General features: G+C 44.9%; 2 pseudogenes; one reads left to right on the top strand and one right to left on the bottom strand.

Moving 5' to 3' along the window:
• Positions 1–1556: 1556 nt before the first annotated feature.
• LOC123153702 (L-type lectin-domain containing receptor kinase IX.1-like) lies at positions 1557–4436 on the top strand (annotated as a pseudogene).
• Positions 4437–7933: 3497 nt separating this feature from the next.
• Positions 7934–9348, bottom strand: LOC123154977 (BTB/POZ and MATH domain-containing protein 2-like; annotated as a pseudogene).
• Positions 9349–17216: the final 7868 nt, after the last annotated feature.

The following is a 17216-nucleotide window of genomic DNA, read 5'->3' as shown; positions in this document are numbered from 1 at the left end:
CTTGAGGATACGCAAAAATCCATGTTGATGCAAGGATGGCAAAATCCAAGCTGAGAGGAGCGGCATCTGCAGTGTGTCGAGATGATGATGGACGATAATTGGGCAGCTCCTCTCTGATTGTCTGGGGAATCATCGATGTAGCCACACTCGAGGCGATGGCATGCGGAGAAGCTTTGGCTCTGACAGAAGACTTGATGATTCCAAAATGTTATAATTGCCTCTGATTCAAAGCAGGCGGTGAACGACATTGAACGAGTGACTAGTAGCAATTATGGTTATATCATTAACGAGATTAAGCAGCAAGCTAATTTAATTAATTGTAAATTTATTTTTAAAGTCGGGCATCAAAAAATAATGCAGATAGGTTAGTTAAGTTTCAAAAACTCTTCGTCAGGGGCAGCATATATGGTTCATCCATCCCATGATCCCTTTTGTATATCACTTCATATGGACTATGATAATAAAGCTTAGCTATACCTCTAAAAAAAGAAACTCACGTGACGACCAACTAATTCCATGACGTTCATAGGTCCAAGCTACTCACTCTTGTCTCCACTGAACTCCGCGTCGTTGTCCGCTCGCCGGTTTGAAATGCCGATGAGCTATAAAACTTCCCTCTATACTTCCTCCTTTTCGGTTTATAGGGCTCCATTCAAAAATCTCATCAACCAAGATAGATGATGAGTGATGAAAAACTTTTTGTAATTTACAAAAACACCCAATTAATGCTCTTGTTTTCTTAAAAAAATTATGTTTATCAATGTATTAATTGCAATGCATACATGCATAAAGTACATGCATTGGTCAATTTTCTCTTAATACTTACATGCAATTATTTAATGCACCTTCGAATCTAAAATTGTGATGGAAAACAACCAAGTTGAGTCTTATAAAATGGAAAAAGTAAGATTTTAAGATAAGCCCTATAAACCAGAGAGAACTGAGTATATTTTATAATGCTCCCCGAGCTTCCTCCTTCCTAAGCTGCCAGTGCCAAGTACCGTACCAACTACCAAGGGTAAAACTAGTCAGAATGGAGAGCAACACAGACGAGTAACATATACATATTCCTAAACTATGTTATTACCTTCATAGTGGGTAGTACTACCTCCGTCCGGGTTTTTAAATCCCCTCAGCATCCCACGCCTGTACTATATTTACAAGGCCGCTACCTCGAGCCGCGCTGCATGCAAAGGAGAGAGAGAGAGAGTAATTATGTGCTGCATGCATGCAAGGGAGAGAGAGCGAGTAATCAAGGGAGAGAGAAAGAGTCTCCGGTCATTTTTACTCTGTATATAAGAATTGTCTGAAGTTAAACTTTGAAAAGTTTGACCATATTTATATGAAAAAATATTAACATCTATCATGCTAAAGTTATACAATATGAAAATTTAAGTCCTAATGCATAAATTGGTATTGATTTCACATTATGAATGTTGATATTTTTTTCTATGAAGTTGGTCAAACTTTACGAGGATTGACTTCAGATAAATCTTATATACGAACTAAAAAGGACCGAAGGGAGTACTAGGCATGCACGCGTGTGAAGGAATTCGATGCATGTAGTGACTACTGCGCGAAGCTTATTGGCCGCTCCATATCTCAGCGCAGGTACAGCAGAGAGCGCCTTGGTCCATGCGTTTTGGTCTGTGGGACTTAAAAACCCGGATGGAGGTAGTAACATAAGTGTGATGTTATGCAAAGTTTTATTTATTAGGTTATAGACTCATATTGCATTGGGAGATGTGATGTTATAGTAACTAACTAATTTATTTAAACTATCTCTCTTCTCATTAACTCATTGCCACATAAGCAAATTTGCTGAGTTGGACTCGATGTTACTGTTGAAGTTACTCCCACTGTGGCTAGTCTAAGCGATAGGCTCCCACCATCGTCCTACTCCTACCACCCTAGTCCTGGTGCTGCTGCTACACCTCTACTACGTGCCTCGCTGGGCCTTCTCGCTCTCCTTCAACCTCGACTTCTCCGACCCCAGCGTCGGCTCATGGGTCGACCTGGTCGGCGATGATGCTCGAGCTGACAAAAAACGTCGTGAGTTGTGTCGGCCGGGAGTCGCAAAGACACAAAGTGCCGCTGTGGAACTGCGTCACCGGCGAGATGGCCAGCTTCACCGCCAACTCCTCCTTCTGAATCATGCTGGAGAAGGCCGACCTGACGGGGACAGGATGTGACGGGATGGCCTTCTTCGTTGCGCATTTCCCTTCAGAGATCTCGCCCAGCAGCAAAGGCGGCGGCCTCGGCCTCCTCCCGGCCTTCACCAACAGGACGGGTCGCACCCGCGTCGTGGCCGTGGAGTTTGACACTCTCCGCAACTCGCACTATGCCGACATCAACGGCAACCATATCGGCAGCAACATCAGCTCCATCAACTTCGTGGCGTCCACGGACACGAGGACGAGGCCGGGCAGGAACCTCACGTCATCCTATGTTATGGAGGCCACTGTGAGGTACCATAACGAGTCCCGGATGCTGGCCGTTGATCTCCTCATCGACGATGCCTTGTACCAGGCCAATGCAACCGTCGATCTCAGCACAGATTAGTCCTAGCCATGGGCCGCCCGGCCCGAACAGCCCGGCCCGTGCCGACCTGAAAAAGCCCGGCCCGACGCTGCTCCCGGGCCGGGCCTGGGACTAGGATTCGAGCCCGAAGGCTAGGTTGGGCCAGGCCTGGGCCCATTGTTTCTGCCATTTACTGAAGAGGCCCGGTGTGTTTTTGCTGTGATGGGCCGGGCTCAGGCCTGAAAACTAGGCCCAACGGTCAGGCCGGGCCGGGCTCGGGCCTGAGTTTTCTACCTCGGGCTTGGTCAGGCCCGGCCCGGCCCGGAGGATGGCCAGGTCTAGCGCAGATGCTTACCGGAGGAGGTCGCTGCCGGCTTCTCCACCACGACCGGCGACGCCTCCGAGCTGCACCAGATACTGTCATGGTCATTTAGCTCCACTCTACCTCCTCTTCCGACTAGGAACAACCACAAAAAGCTAGTAATGATCCTACTATCCGTGCTAGTCCCATTTCTCCTTTTATTAGTGCGTGCGGCCGTGGTGCTATGGCGGCGCCGCAAGAAAATGAGAGCAAATAAGAACAGCCAAGAACGGTGTGTCAACAGAGCTGATCTTGAGAGAGGTGTGGCTGCCGGCGGTCCCAGACGGTACACCTACCTCGAGCTGGTTGCGGCAACAAAACACTTCGCGGAGGAGGAGAAGCTCGGGCGAGGCGGCTTCGGTAGCGTTTACCGGGGTCATCTCACGCTCACACCCGCAACCACCGACCATCGTGTGGTGGCGGTCAAGATGTTGTTGGCGGAGTCATCGGCGCATGGGAGGAAGGAGTTCGAGGCCGAGGAGAGGATCATCAGCAGATTGAAGCATCGAAACCTTGTGCAACTGTTGGGTTGGTGCGACAGCCACAAGGGTCTTCTGCTTGTCTACGAGCTCGTCACAGAGGGCAGCATAGACAGGCACCTCTACAGCAAGGACGGCAAGTATCTGACATGGCCACAGAGTAGTGGTGTAGCTAGGGGGTGGCCAGAGTGGTCCATGGACCACCCTGAAATTCCCCCATAGCTTGTGTACAGTGTAGTAAAAAAAATATTTCTTTTAAAATAAACAAAACTTGTGTAAATATTTCTATTACCGGACCAACCTGGCAAATCGGGCTGGCTACGCCACTGCCACAGAGGTACAAGATAATCCTTGGCTTGGGATCTGCGCTACACTACCTCCATGGAGAGTGGGAGCAGTGCATCGTGCACACCGACATTAAGCCCGGCAACATCATGCTTGACTCGTCCATGAGCACCAAGCTCGGGGACTTCGGTTTAGCCCGGCTCATGGACCACGACACGGGGTTGCTGCAGACCACCAAGGCCGTGCTCGGCACCGTAGTCTACATCGACCCGGAGTTCGTCAACACGCGTCGACCGTGCACCGAGTCGGGCGTTTACAGCTTCAGTGTCGTCCTCTTGGAGATCGTATCTGGCCGGCGGCCGGTGATGGAGACCGCGGGGAAATCCTTCACACTGGTCAGGTGGGTGTGGGGCCTGTACGGCAGGAACGTGATCCTCGGCGCGGTGGATGAGCGCCTGAGGGGTGACGAGGCCAATGACCGGTGGATGGTGAGGGTGCTCGTCGTTGGGCTCTGGTGCGCGCACCCAGACCGGAGCAAGCGGCCGTCCGTTGCCCAGGCCATGCACGTCCTGCAGTCCGACGAGGTGAGGCTACCAGCGCTCGCGCTGCAGATGTGGACTGTGCCGGACCCCACATCATCCTCTGGCCCATATGAAGCCTTCTCCCTTGATAGCTCCACGTGCACCTCCAGTTGTGCTCGCTCTTCTTTGGTCAACACCGACGCCGCCAGCCTTTCTTCAGGGTCGTCCTCAACTGCGTTGCTACGACATTCCAAGGGTCTAGCTAACTGATTCATCCAAATTTGTGAGTGTGGTGGCCATTATATGTAAGCATCATGGTAAACTTAACATTATGGCCGACATCATACTTGTCACATGGGATCCTTGTGACAATTTCTTGGGTAGGAGCCCCCTACCTCTGCATCATTGTGATGCACACGGCCATTTTTATTATAGTTGATGTAAGATAATGAGGACAAAGACATCCACAAATGAAATACAAAACATAGGCAACCACGTTAGACTCCTTACAAGATATTAATAAAATATTACAAGTAAATCTACTTTTTCTGCAACAATGTCATCAAGAAAAGATAAACGCCCTCGTATTGTTGTCGCCGCGTCTGGCTGACATCCTAATTGCCGAGACTAACAACTGAAGGCCAACACATCAACAAGCATACAACACCTTCAACAAAGGCGACCAAAGTAAGTTAAATACTTAAAGGATTCCGTCAAACACCTTGTGTGCGTACACCAACAAGCAAACATCATGCTCTACTTTGCTTATATCTATGTGAGGCACAAGTATCTGTTAAAAATGACGGGGAAAAAGAAGGGGAATGGGAGCACAACATGAGTGAGTGAGTGAGTGAGTGTGTGTGTGTGTGTGTAAGAGAGAGAGAGAGTAGATGGTTTCTAAATTTTTAAAAATAAAGTTGATTTTAATATAAAAAAGGATACCGATACCACCAAACTTCAGGCGGTGTGGCAGGTGCCGACCGAACGTTTCGTTCCGAACGGGCATTGCCTCCTACCGAACGATCTCGTTCGGTACGAGCAGACCCATGCCCGAACGGCCTCCCGGTCGCCCCTACAGGTTGTTTCCCTGTAACACAGAAAAGACAAAAAGCCCAGTAACAAAACAAAACAAAAGCCCAAGATTTTTTTGCGTTGACATATTAAAGCCTAGTTTTTGCTATGATATGAAAAAAATGCGATCAACTATTAAAAGCAAAAAAATTGCCATGGGCGAAAAGTTTTTTTCTGACTCAAAAGAAACAAATATATGGCAATTCCCATCATACAAAAAATATATTAAATTTCCATGGGAAATTCATAAGTTAAAATTGCCATGGTATTTTTAATTAAGTTTAAATATAATGTATGCGAAAGTTGCCATGTGTGAGAAAAATACAAAAGATTGAAATTAGAAATATGAACAAGAAAATTCCATGTTATTTTAAATAAAAATTGTCGTGTTTTTGTATGAGGAATTTTCCATGTATGTGAAGTAGCACATATTATGAACATAATTGCCATGGAAAAAAATGCAAGTTAATATTTGCCATGGTGTTTTAATTATAAGTGTCATGCTTTGTATGATAAAAAGTGCGATGAATGGATAACTACATGACAGATTTGCCATGGCACTTAAATATGAATTGCCATGCATATATATATATACACAATGCAGAAGAAACACATGGCATGATGTGCTAATGGAGAATGATGTTGAAAATCTAATAGTTTTGTTTGGACTGATATTTGCCATGGCAGCAACATGTTGAAAAACACCAAAAATGCTTGTGAACAAAAGAAGTGGCAATGCAAATGAACTTTGAAAAATCTAGGCAAGTGCATATTCAACAAAAAAAATCAAAATAGCCATTGCAAGTGCATATTCAGAAATGTCGTGCTACTTTTATCAAATTTTCCATGCTTTATGAAGAACAACTGTGAAGAATGTGAAGTACTAAAAAAAGTTGATCAAAAATTGCCATGGTAAAAAATACATGTTCAATTTTTCCATGGTATTTTCAACAAAAAAAATTCAAATTTGCCATGCTATTTTTATAAAAATTGCCATCTTTTGGGTAATAAAATAATAACAAAAAAAGCAATGAATCAAAATTTCCATGGCAAATACATATTCAAATTTGCCATGGTAGTTTTATAAAAAATGCCATCTTTTGGGTAATAAAATTTCCATGTATCTGAGTAATAACAGAAAAAGAAATGATTCAAAATTGCCATGGCAAATGCATATTCAAATTTACCATGCTATTTTTATCATTTAATAAAAATTGCGATCTTTGGGGAAATAAAATTGCCATGTATGTGAATAATAACCAGAAAAACATATGATTCAAAATTGCCATGGCAAATGCGTATTCAAATTTGCCATGTTATTTTTGTTAAAATTGGCATCTTTTGGGTAAAAATTGCCATGTATGTGATTAAAACACAAAAACAAATGACTCAAAGATGCCATGGCAAATGCATATTCAAGCCATGCTATTTTTATAAAAAATAACATTTTTTGGGTTATAAAATTGTCGTGTGTGAAAAAAGCAAATAGTTAAAAATCAAGTATGAAAACAAGAAACTTGCCCTGGCACATTCGTATCAAAACATGCCGTTGTATTTTAATTAAAATTGCTGTGTGTGAAAACAAACACAAAAAGTTGAAAATCAAATACGAAAACAAGAAAATTGCCATGGCTGATTCATATCAAAAATTGCCATTGTATTTTAATTAAATTTGCCGTGTTCTGAATGAGGAATTTGCCGTGTGTGAAAACAAACACAAAATGTTGAAAATCAATCATGGAAACAAGAAATTGCCATGGCAGATTCATATCAAGAATTGTCATGTTTTGCATAAGGAATTTGCCATCCGTGAAAAAAACACAAAAAGTTGAAAATCAAGTATGAAAATGAGAAAATTGCCATGGCAGATTCATATCAAAAATTGCCATGGTATTTTAATTAAAATTGCCGTGTTCTGAATGAGGAATTTGCCGAGTGTGAAAAAGACACAAAAGGTTAAAAAGCAAAGTATGAACAAGAAAACTGCCATGGCACATTCGTGTCAAAACTTGCCATGGTATTTTAATTAAAACTGCCGTGTTTTGAACGAGTGTGCGTGAAAATATTTTGCCGTGTAACTATCAAGATTTCTAAAATTTTCCATGATGATGCGTGAACCCTATCGATACTCCTGGCAACTAATCCAATCACAAGTCTCATGATAACAAATCGCGACTAATTGACATGGCAGTTTACATATTGTAAAATTGGGTGAAATTTGTCTCCACAAAATCAAGACTATGTAACATGGCAAAAATAAATACGAGGTGCCATGGCAAGAGAACATAGTAATTGACATGGCAGTTTATTGAGTACAAATGCAAAAAGGTCTACATCACGATGGTTAGAGGAATTATGGTATCCCCAGCCCACCAGGGTTCAAATCTAGGTGCTCGCATTTATTCCTGTATTTATTTTAGAATTTCCGGTGATCCGCATTCAGTGGGAGGAGACGTTCCCGATGTGCATATATGCATTCATAGAGTTGAGTGTATGCACGTATATATGACCGCTTGCGTCTGTAAAATTATAAAATTAAAGTGACAAAATTATAAAATTATAGGGGTGACAAAATTGCTCAGTGTAATTATTCATGGAGTCATCCCAACTCTCGGATCGGAGATGCTAACGGGACAGGAATCAAAGTGGGGGATTAATTATAAAATTCCTTTCCTCGTCCCGGAAGCCACCCCCATTAGTGAATTTGCCAGTTCCTTGATTTTCTTTTTACCATCGATTAAATTAAGACATCTACTAGTGCTCATAGAAAACAGACACCTCCTCCCCCACGCTCTCACAATTTGCACCCAACACAGCTAACTAAGTGCACCACCTCCCAGTGCGAGTTGGCAGCTCCTAGCGGCGACAGCCGTGAGGATCTCAGTCAAAACCGAGGGGCAGGTCGCCTCGAGAAGCTTGCACCCCTCGAGCATGTCCGCCGGGCTGGCCACCAGGAACTCCATGCACCTGTCCTTGAGCTTCTTGTAACCACGCCGCTCCGCCAGGACCAGATCCGTCGCGACGGTGCCCACGCCAACGCTGGCGCACACCTTCTCCTCGCAGACGCCGCGCCATCGACACCGCCTCCTGGCCATCCTTCCCGGTGTCCGGCCAGCGGCCCATCTTCTCCAGCTGTGGCGGCAGCGCGTCCGTGTAGATGAAGCGGAGCAGGGCCCGGAAGGCGTCCGCGTCGGTGTCCTTTACCTCGTGGGTCTCCTCCATCAGGCTTCCAGCGAACTCGGACGCGAAGACCGGCGACCGCGCGGCGAGCACGCACCTGTTCGCGCGGAAGGACTCCGAGCCGGCGACGAAGGTGACGTCCGCGCCGCTCTGGCTCCTCAGGAGGTCGCCGAGGTCATGGCCCAGGTCACGGGGATGGATGGCGGTCTCGGCTCCGTCGCCGCCGTACGTGTACGTCTCGCGGGAGAGCACGGCCTTGCACTGCAGGAAGCAGTTGCCGTCGCGGGCGAGGTAGCCCGACGCCTCCAGCGCGGCCCGGGACACGAGCAGGACCTCCTGGGATGTCCCTTGCCGGAACCGAGGGCAATTGGCCGCCACCTCCCGGAAGGGCCTGAGCGTGCGGCTGGGATCGACCAGGCAGAAGGTGAAGGAGGCCGTGACGGCGCCGGCGTCCGGCGAGGGAGTGCGAACGAGGCTGATGCGGAGCTTCACCCAGCTTTTACTGTGGTGGTAGGGGTAGCGGCTGTTGGGGTGGTAGTCGATCTGCCACTCGTAGCCGAGCACGGCGAACCTCCTGGCCGTGATGTAGGCTTGGCTCCGGTCCCCGCTGGCCGTCGTCGCCGGGATCTTGAGCGCCATGCACACCGTCCGCGTGCCGGCGGCATCGGTTGAGCCGGCGACGCTCATTGTCGCGCGTGTCGATCGCACGTGAACGGCGAATCTGTATTTTGGTCTTCTGGGGTCGCGATCGATCTTGCCTCGGGCTGTAAAGGTCGGTCGAGTTGGACCTGCTCTCAGGAGGATCTTGCCTCGGGCTGTAAAGGTCGGTCGATGTTGGGGGACTCGTCGCGTTTTATTTTGCTCCGGTGAACGTACGGGGGTATGCTTATACAGGACCAAAAACTTGTCCTCGGGGTCTTCCCAGGGCCGCAAAAAGGAATGTTAAAAGAAGACCTGCCCGAGATACGACCAGAGCCTCCTTTTTCCTTCTGACGATTGTCTCTCGTTTCTTGGAGTACAATACAATTTTTTTTTGCGGGTATAAGGAGTACAATACAATCAGTAAGAGGAAAATCGCCAAAGGAGATGTTCCCGTCGACGACGAGGCGCCTACGGTAACTTCGTAAATCTCAAGATGATATGCCGGTTCAGTCTCTCGGAGGTGCTCATAGGGATAGGGTGTGCGTGTGTGCGTTCATAGGGATGAGTGTATGCGCGTGTATATGAGCGCTTGTGTTTGTACTGATGCTAAAAAAATCTCGAATTCAGCACTCCCTCGGTTTTCTTTTTTCCTTGCATATTTTATAGTAAAATTTGTTGGGGGTCAAGCTTATAAATTTTGATCAAATTTATACAAATATCAACATCGAAAATACTGAAGGATATATATTCGCCTTGTCTCATATGGTCCTAGGACCATGGAGGCACGATGAATCCCATTCCTTGCCAGCAGGAGGGCTCCATTTTTTAGGTATTTTTCTGAGTTTAGTTAGGGTTTGTGCCATGATTATGAAGGTGAGGCGGTGGCGGCATCCTGAAGATGGAATAAGGTTCTCCCTGCCTAGCCCCCGTCCCGGTGATGCTTTTAGCGTCGTCAGAGGGCATGTGGAGGTATGTAGGAGTGGATAACAAGCTACTCGACTCGTTAAGCTCATGTACACGTTAGCCTCGGCACATTAATATTAACGAGTAGAAAACCTTGCTTGGCCCGGTTTGCTTGAAGCTCATTAAACTCGCGAGCGCTCGTTAACAACTTCTTATGTATTACGGTCTATATGATGAGTGTGTAGATGCGGTTTTTAAGAAGGAAGATTGTGACTACAAAAGGAAACACACTAGTTTGTTGCCTCCTATCTAGATTAGATTGAAAAGATGAGCTGCTGTGATACATTTTTTTTGTCATGTAAGATAAAAATATGTGTTGTGTTGTTACTAACGAGCTTAACGAGATACTTGTGAAATTTGGTAGCTCGTTAATCTTAATGAGCTGAAATCGATGATTGGATCTATTCTCTAAGAGGTGAGTCACGAACTTAACGAGCCGAACTATTGAGCACTCATCAAGATTGTGAGCTAGGACCTCTTGGCTCAGCCCTAGAGGTATGTCACCAGCAGATCTCGTAGGATCCGGTAGGCGTTTGTCTTCTTGGATCAGCTTGGATCTAGTCTCCGTTCCTCTGCGTCTATATATCTGCAGGTTGCATAATTCCGATCAACGCTTCTCTTTTTCGGCAGCTGTTGATATTCTGGTGCGCTGGCCCTATGTAGCCTTAGCACGACGACTTGCCGACTGTCAACTACAGAAATGTTTACCCAGCTCCGATGAGGGACGGGTGATGATGGCGATGCGCCTTCTGCTCGCTCCAGTGCTTCTAGTCGTCGCTAGATGGTGTATAGACCTGGATGTAACTTTTACTTCTGGTGTTCTTTGTATTACCTTGAGAGTTGATGTATAGATCGTATTTTTTCATGAAAATAAATAAATATAATACAAAAATTAATTTCATGATGAATCTAATGATATTTGAATTTTTGAATTTATATTGATTTGATATTACTAATGTTGATATGTTTTAATATATAATGTTGGCCAGACATTAAGGGATCTGATATGATAAATCTTATTTGCGGACCAAAAAGAAACAGAACGAGCACATGCTAAGATTCTCCACTTGTTAATTTTGTTTTCATGGCACATCAAGGATGACATCATACGGTATAAATGAAAATCACGTGCAAATATTCATTTCTGGACACGGGCTCATCTACACTCAGTGAACAGTAAAAACAAAGAATAAAGAAAAATTCAAAAAATATAGAATTTTTTTGTCAACCAAGACTCTCGAATGCGTGATGTCCGGGCAAAATTTCAGCGTGTTCAAACATCTGAGCAACTCGTGGCAAAAAAGAGAAAATCGGTTTGAAATGCGCGTGAACATTAACTGTCTCAATAACCCCAATTTTTTTTCTCAGAGCTACCCAAATGTTCACACATCATCAAGACATGGATATCACACACTCAAACATCTTTCATGCCAAAAATATCAGTTTTTTTAATTTTTCTAGCTGTTATATATTACTGTTCAAGCAAGGAAGCAAATGAGCTCGGGAGCCGAATTGGTGAGTCATGTGGCATTATTCCCATCGTGTGTTAATTACCCTTGTGACTCATGCTGAATACAAGCCGACTCAATGCGAAAAAGGGCACACGGCGCCATTTTCTGTTATTGTGACTGATATGACTTGTGACCAATACGGTACAATTTAGACAGCGTAAGACAAGTGCCAAAAAATTAGATAAGAAAAATGATTGCTCTGTTTTCACGGAAAACTAAGCAAAAACCTGAGCAACGCCTAGCTAGACTAGACCTAAAGCATCATAATACATACAACACTCCAGAAGACAACACCCCACAACACACGGCCGGGCACTCGATTGTCTTCGCCGCCGTCACAGTGCACACCAAGAATCATCATATCAATGTGGCATGTAACAAGCATATCTGCGAAACTCAACGACATTGAAGAGGAACGCTATGTCCAATAGAGAAAATATATGCCGCTCCAATCCTGCGAGGTTGGCTAGCAAAACTCGCTTGACGTACCTTGATTGTGGGGGGTGCTTGTAATGCTCTCACGGACATGTAATGCAAACTGCTATCGACCACCCCTACAAGCCCTGAGTCCGTGTAATCGATTCCAACTCCAAGACGATGCCCCCAAAAGGAAACACGATGCCAAAGCAAAGCCAGAAGCACCATCATCATCCAATCTAGGAGACCGGATCTTGGGTTTACCCTGTAGCATATTGGGAGAGGGCGTCGGACTACATCATTGATGTCCATGCCAACAGTGCATGTAGGTTCCGGAGTCGAAGATTCCGACCGCAACCGGAGTACAGATTTCGCCAGCAGCCAAACCCGACCAAAGCAATGACTCAGCCAGACCATCCATCCTACCATCCCCATGTCGAGAAAGCACCGCGCCACAACTTGGCCTTACGCAGCACGCATATAGGACACCTCTGTCGCAGGCCCGCAGGTACGTAGATCGGTCACTGCCGCCTGCGGAAACCACGCCTCTGGCAGACCCGGAGCCTCCGCGCGTACCTCCACGCCAAACTTCTCATGAAAGTCATCTCTTGGCTCACATTGGAGACGGCAACAACCGACTGCCCACCTGTTGGGCCATCATGCAAAACCACCAAGCCATCACAGTCCACAAGGCTGCCACCAAGTAGAACCGCTCTGGGAGCACCGACCGCGTGCTTCGCGCTCTCTGCAGGTTCCAGATCCACACTGGGAGTGACGCTTGTGTACCACGGGCATGCGCCGCCTAGGATCAGCCGACACTCACCACATAACGGAAGGCTGTGACCTTTGCGCCCGCACAATGCATATCAGCGACATGCGCCGGCCACGCCATGCCTCTCAGTCACCCAGGGCCACTATGGCTAGATCTGCACCATGCGCATCTGCAGGCGCCAACCACCCTGCCCTGCAGATGCACCTGGCGCGTGCCCCTACGCCAACAATGTGGGAGTGCGCCACCACCTTGGCCCGCTTAGCACCTCGGCCAGCCACTCCACACCGAACGCACACCTCAGCCTGATCGAGCCAGCCCGCGCCGTTCTCCCTTGTGCAAAAGGAATAAACATCCCCGCCACAACTTTGCTCGGTGGCGTACATTAGCGGAGGTGAGGGAAGCAGCAATGGTGGAGCGGTACCCGACAACGTCTAGGGTTTTCACTCCTGGGCTGCCCACGGAGGCAGCACAAGAGTCTTTCTATGCTTTGGTAAAGTTACAGTTATATATAACTCTTTGTTCTAGAATCGCTCGCAGAACCAAAAATATCTGCCACAACGATTAAGATGGAAACGTACATAGTAGATTCCTCTTTCCATTCATCTTCCGAAGTTTGTTCTATTATCATATCCTTTAGAGATGATCCTAGGCGGTAGTGATTATAAGTAATAAGTAATACTAACACACATGCCCGTGCGTTGCGGTGGGAGAATATATATTCGTGAACCTGGAAAAGAAAATGTAGGTTACAAAATTAAACCTCCTCCTTTCCAAGGGCATATAAATATCAACAAATTGAATTTTTAAAGGGTGACAAAAAGATTAAAAACATAATATTATAAAAAGACGAATGTGCAATGTAGTTGACATTAGCAGGGACTAAATTAATAAAGAAAATTGAGTTCAGTAGGATAATGGAATACCTTTCTTCAAACCCTACTTATAATTATCATAATGCTATTGTGCAACATACTACAAACCTAAGTTGCATGTTGCCATTGGCATTGAAAATAGACAACTCTTTGGGACAATACATCTGGATCGGCCATGTATACATTGTACCTAAAGACCATGCCTGTATTATGTTGTCCCATCATCAAAGATCTCTCAAACAATGACAATATTAATTATTACTTAACATGTAGTTCAAATCAAACGCTAAGTGCAATCGTTCCAATATAGACAAAAAATAGTTCATATACTTTTCATTTCATGGCAATAAAAAATTACACACATAATCCACCCTGCCACATATTGCATAGTTCACTGGTATGTTGGAAAGCAGCAATCATCCCGCCAAAAGTTCAAAATACTAATAACTTATCAAATTAAGATGCAACTCCTCAAGAATACCAATTAACGCCATATGCACACTACCATTCTCCACACAATCTTTTAAGGCCTCTTTTGGTTCATAGGATAGGATTATCATAGGAATAGGAATCTTGTAGGAAATGAGATGACATGTATCTCAAATCATATGAGTAGAAATAGGAAACAAGATGCCATTTGGTTGACACCAAAGAAATTTTTCCATTGAGTCTAGGCTCTTTTTTATTTTCCTATGAAATGTGGAGGATAGGAACCAATCCTATATAGAAATAGAAATCCATTCCTATGAACCAAAGGGCTCTAAAGGAAAAAATCCTATAAGAATCCTATCCTCTAGAATTCCTATGAAATTCCTCTAAACCAAAGGCGGCCTAAAAGTGAAGATATAACAAAGTGATTGGACTGAACGATTCACAGGGTGACATAAAGCATGGGGTGTCTAACTTTCATTATTTAAAGCTATTTAGTTCGCATCGTTTCTCACAGTCTCACTGAACTACAATTGCTTGTTCTTCTGATATACAAATTGGGAAAGCAAAAATAAAAAATTTGATGGATCAACAATACCAACAAATTGGACCTTGCAAGAAAGGCCGCCAGATCTCTTACAAATAAGAGACCACTAACTTGGAAGTCTTTTTCATCACTAAATAACGCTTAGGAATATCCTTCCGTTTCTCTTGTATATGTGCTTGTGTGACCTACACATGCAGTTTACAACCTCAAATATCAGCCCGCTGCATCTGTACACGTTAGTTCTTGTTATTACCACTAATAGAAAAAGGGTCAAACATGAAGCACATTAGTGTCGGTTTGTATTTGAGCCGGCACTAATGTATACATTAGTGCCGGTTCCAACGGCTAGCCGGGCCGCTTTCATTAGTACCGGTTCGTGGCGAACCTTTAGCACCGGTTCGTGCCACGAACCGGTACTAATGAGAGTGGTGGCAGGATGTTGTCAGACAGGTGCCCCTCCAGCCCCTTTAGTACCGAACCGGTACTAAAGGTCGTCCTACATAAACCCTTCGTCCACCCGAGCTCGCTCTGTTCTTCCCCTTTCCCCTCTCCTCTCTGTTCTTCCCCTCGAGCTCATCACACATTTTGCCCAAAATTTGTCAAGATTTGAAGGCCCCCATCCATTCAAATGATCACAAAGGTTAGCAACTTAGTCCTTTCATCTCTCATTGCTAGATTAGCTCTTGCAATGCTTTATATAGTGATTAATTTGTGAGTTTAGTAATTTGGGAGGATATATATATATATATATATATGTGTGTGTGTGTGTGTGTGTGTGTGTGTGTGTGTGTGTGTGTGTGTGTGTGCGCGCTAGTATTTGATTTATATGCAATTTGAGGTCAAAAATAACACTTAGTTTGCATATGTAGGTGTGGTTTACTTAGTGCCTTCTAAATCTCCATCGTAGCCACCGTCGATCGCCCGCACCGTCCCGTCGCCGGCACCACCTTGTGGTGAGCCTCTAGTTCATGAAATTTTATATAAAAATTGATATTTGTGTGATTTGGATATATAGTTACTCGTATAATTATCTTACCCGTACGTTGTTTGTTATACATATAGTGCCATGGTTTTGATATCCATCCCCGTCGGCCCTAGTCCTTGTTATGATTCGGATGTGGTATGTATATTCTCTTTTAAAACTAGTTGCATTTCGTGTTTATGACAAATTATGCCCATCAAGTTGACATAGAAATTTTTTCTAGGAGGTATGTGAACCGGAAATTCCAACCGACCATATTGCCGAGAGGTTAAATTTATTTGAAAGAGAAAACGAGTACTTGAAAGAAAAATTGAAAAGAATTGAGGGGGAGAAGATGGAATTGGAGTTGCATGTTGCCGATGTCGTCGATGATCACAAGATGGAGATGGAGAAAATGCGCTTGAAGATTAGAAAGATTAGAAAATATGCCATCGATAGTGAGGCTTGGTATCATTATGCTGTTGGATCCATTGTTACCTTAGTTGCGATCTTGATCGTATTTGTTGTTGCATTTAAATGCTTTAGCTAGAGAGTTATTTGTTTGCTGCATTTAAGTGTTGTATGAACTTTATGTATGAACTTGTATTAATTTGGTCTATTCGGTGTTGTGTAATGAGGATGAGCCGGCAATGGATGTACGATGACCGATGCTCTCCCCAGTTCGTTGAGGGCGTGCATACTTTTCTGCTTGCGGCTGAGGCAAACAAGCGGGCGGATGGTTTTATGCCTTGTCCATGTGCTTGCTGTAAGAATGGTCACAATTACTCTACGTCAAGAACCATTCACGTCCACCTGTTTAAGTCCGGTTTCATGCCCCATTATAATGTTTGGACCAAGCACGGAGAAAGAGGGGTTATGATGGAAGACAATGAAGAAGAAGAGGACGACGATAGCTATCCTGGCCATGGGTTCCCTGAATACGATGATACAACAATGGGGGAAGAAGCTGAGCCGGTAATGCGGGAAGAAGTTGAGCCGACAATGCGGGAAGAAGCTGAAGAAGAGGCATCAGATGAGCCCGTTGATGATCTAGGTCGGGCCATTGCCAATGCAAAGAGAAACTGCGCAAGTGATTTGGAGAAGAAGAAGTTGCAGCGCATGTTAGAGGATCACAAAAAATTGGTGTACCCGAATTGCGTAGGTGACAAGAAAAAGCTGGGCACCACACTGGAATTGCTGCAATGGAAGGAAGAGAATGGTGTATCTGACAAGGGATTTGGAAAGTTGCTGGTAATGATAAAGGATATGCTTCCAAAGGACAACAAATTGCCCGAGAGTACGTACGAAGCAAAGAAGGTTGTCTGCCCTCTAGGGTTAGAGGTGCAGAAGATACATGCATGCCCTAATCATTGCATTTTCTACCGCGGTGAGTACGAGGATTTGAACGCTTGCCCGGTATGTGGTGCATTGCGCTATAAGATCAGCCGCGATGACCCTGGTGATGTCGAGGGCCGGCGCCCCAGGAAGAAGATTCCTGCCAAGGTGATGTGGTATGTGAAGAAAATATGCCCTAGAGGCAATAATAAAGTTATTATTTATTTCCTTATAATCATGATAAATGTTTATTATTCATGCTAGAATTGTATTAACCGGAAACATAATACATGTGTGAATATATAGACAAACAAAATGTCACTAGTATGCCTCTACTTGACTAGCTCGTT

Source organism: Triticum aestivum, chromosome 7A (genome assembly GCF_018294505.1).
Source record: "Triticum aestivum cultivar Chinese Spring chromosome 7A, IWGSC CS RefSeq v2.1, whole genome shotgun sequence".
NCBI lineage: Eukaryota > Viridiplantae > Streptophyta > Magnoliopsida > Poales > Poaceae > Triticum > Triticum aestivum.
This window is presented reverse-complemented; position numbering and strand designations above follow the sequence as displayed.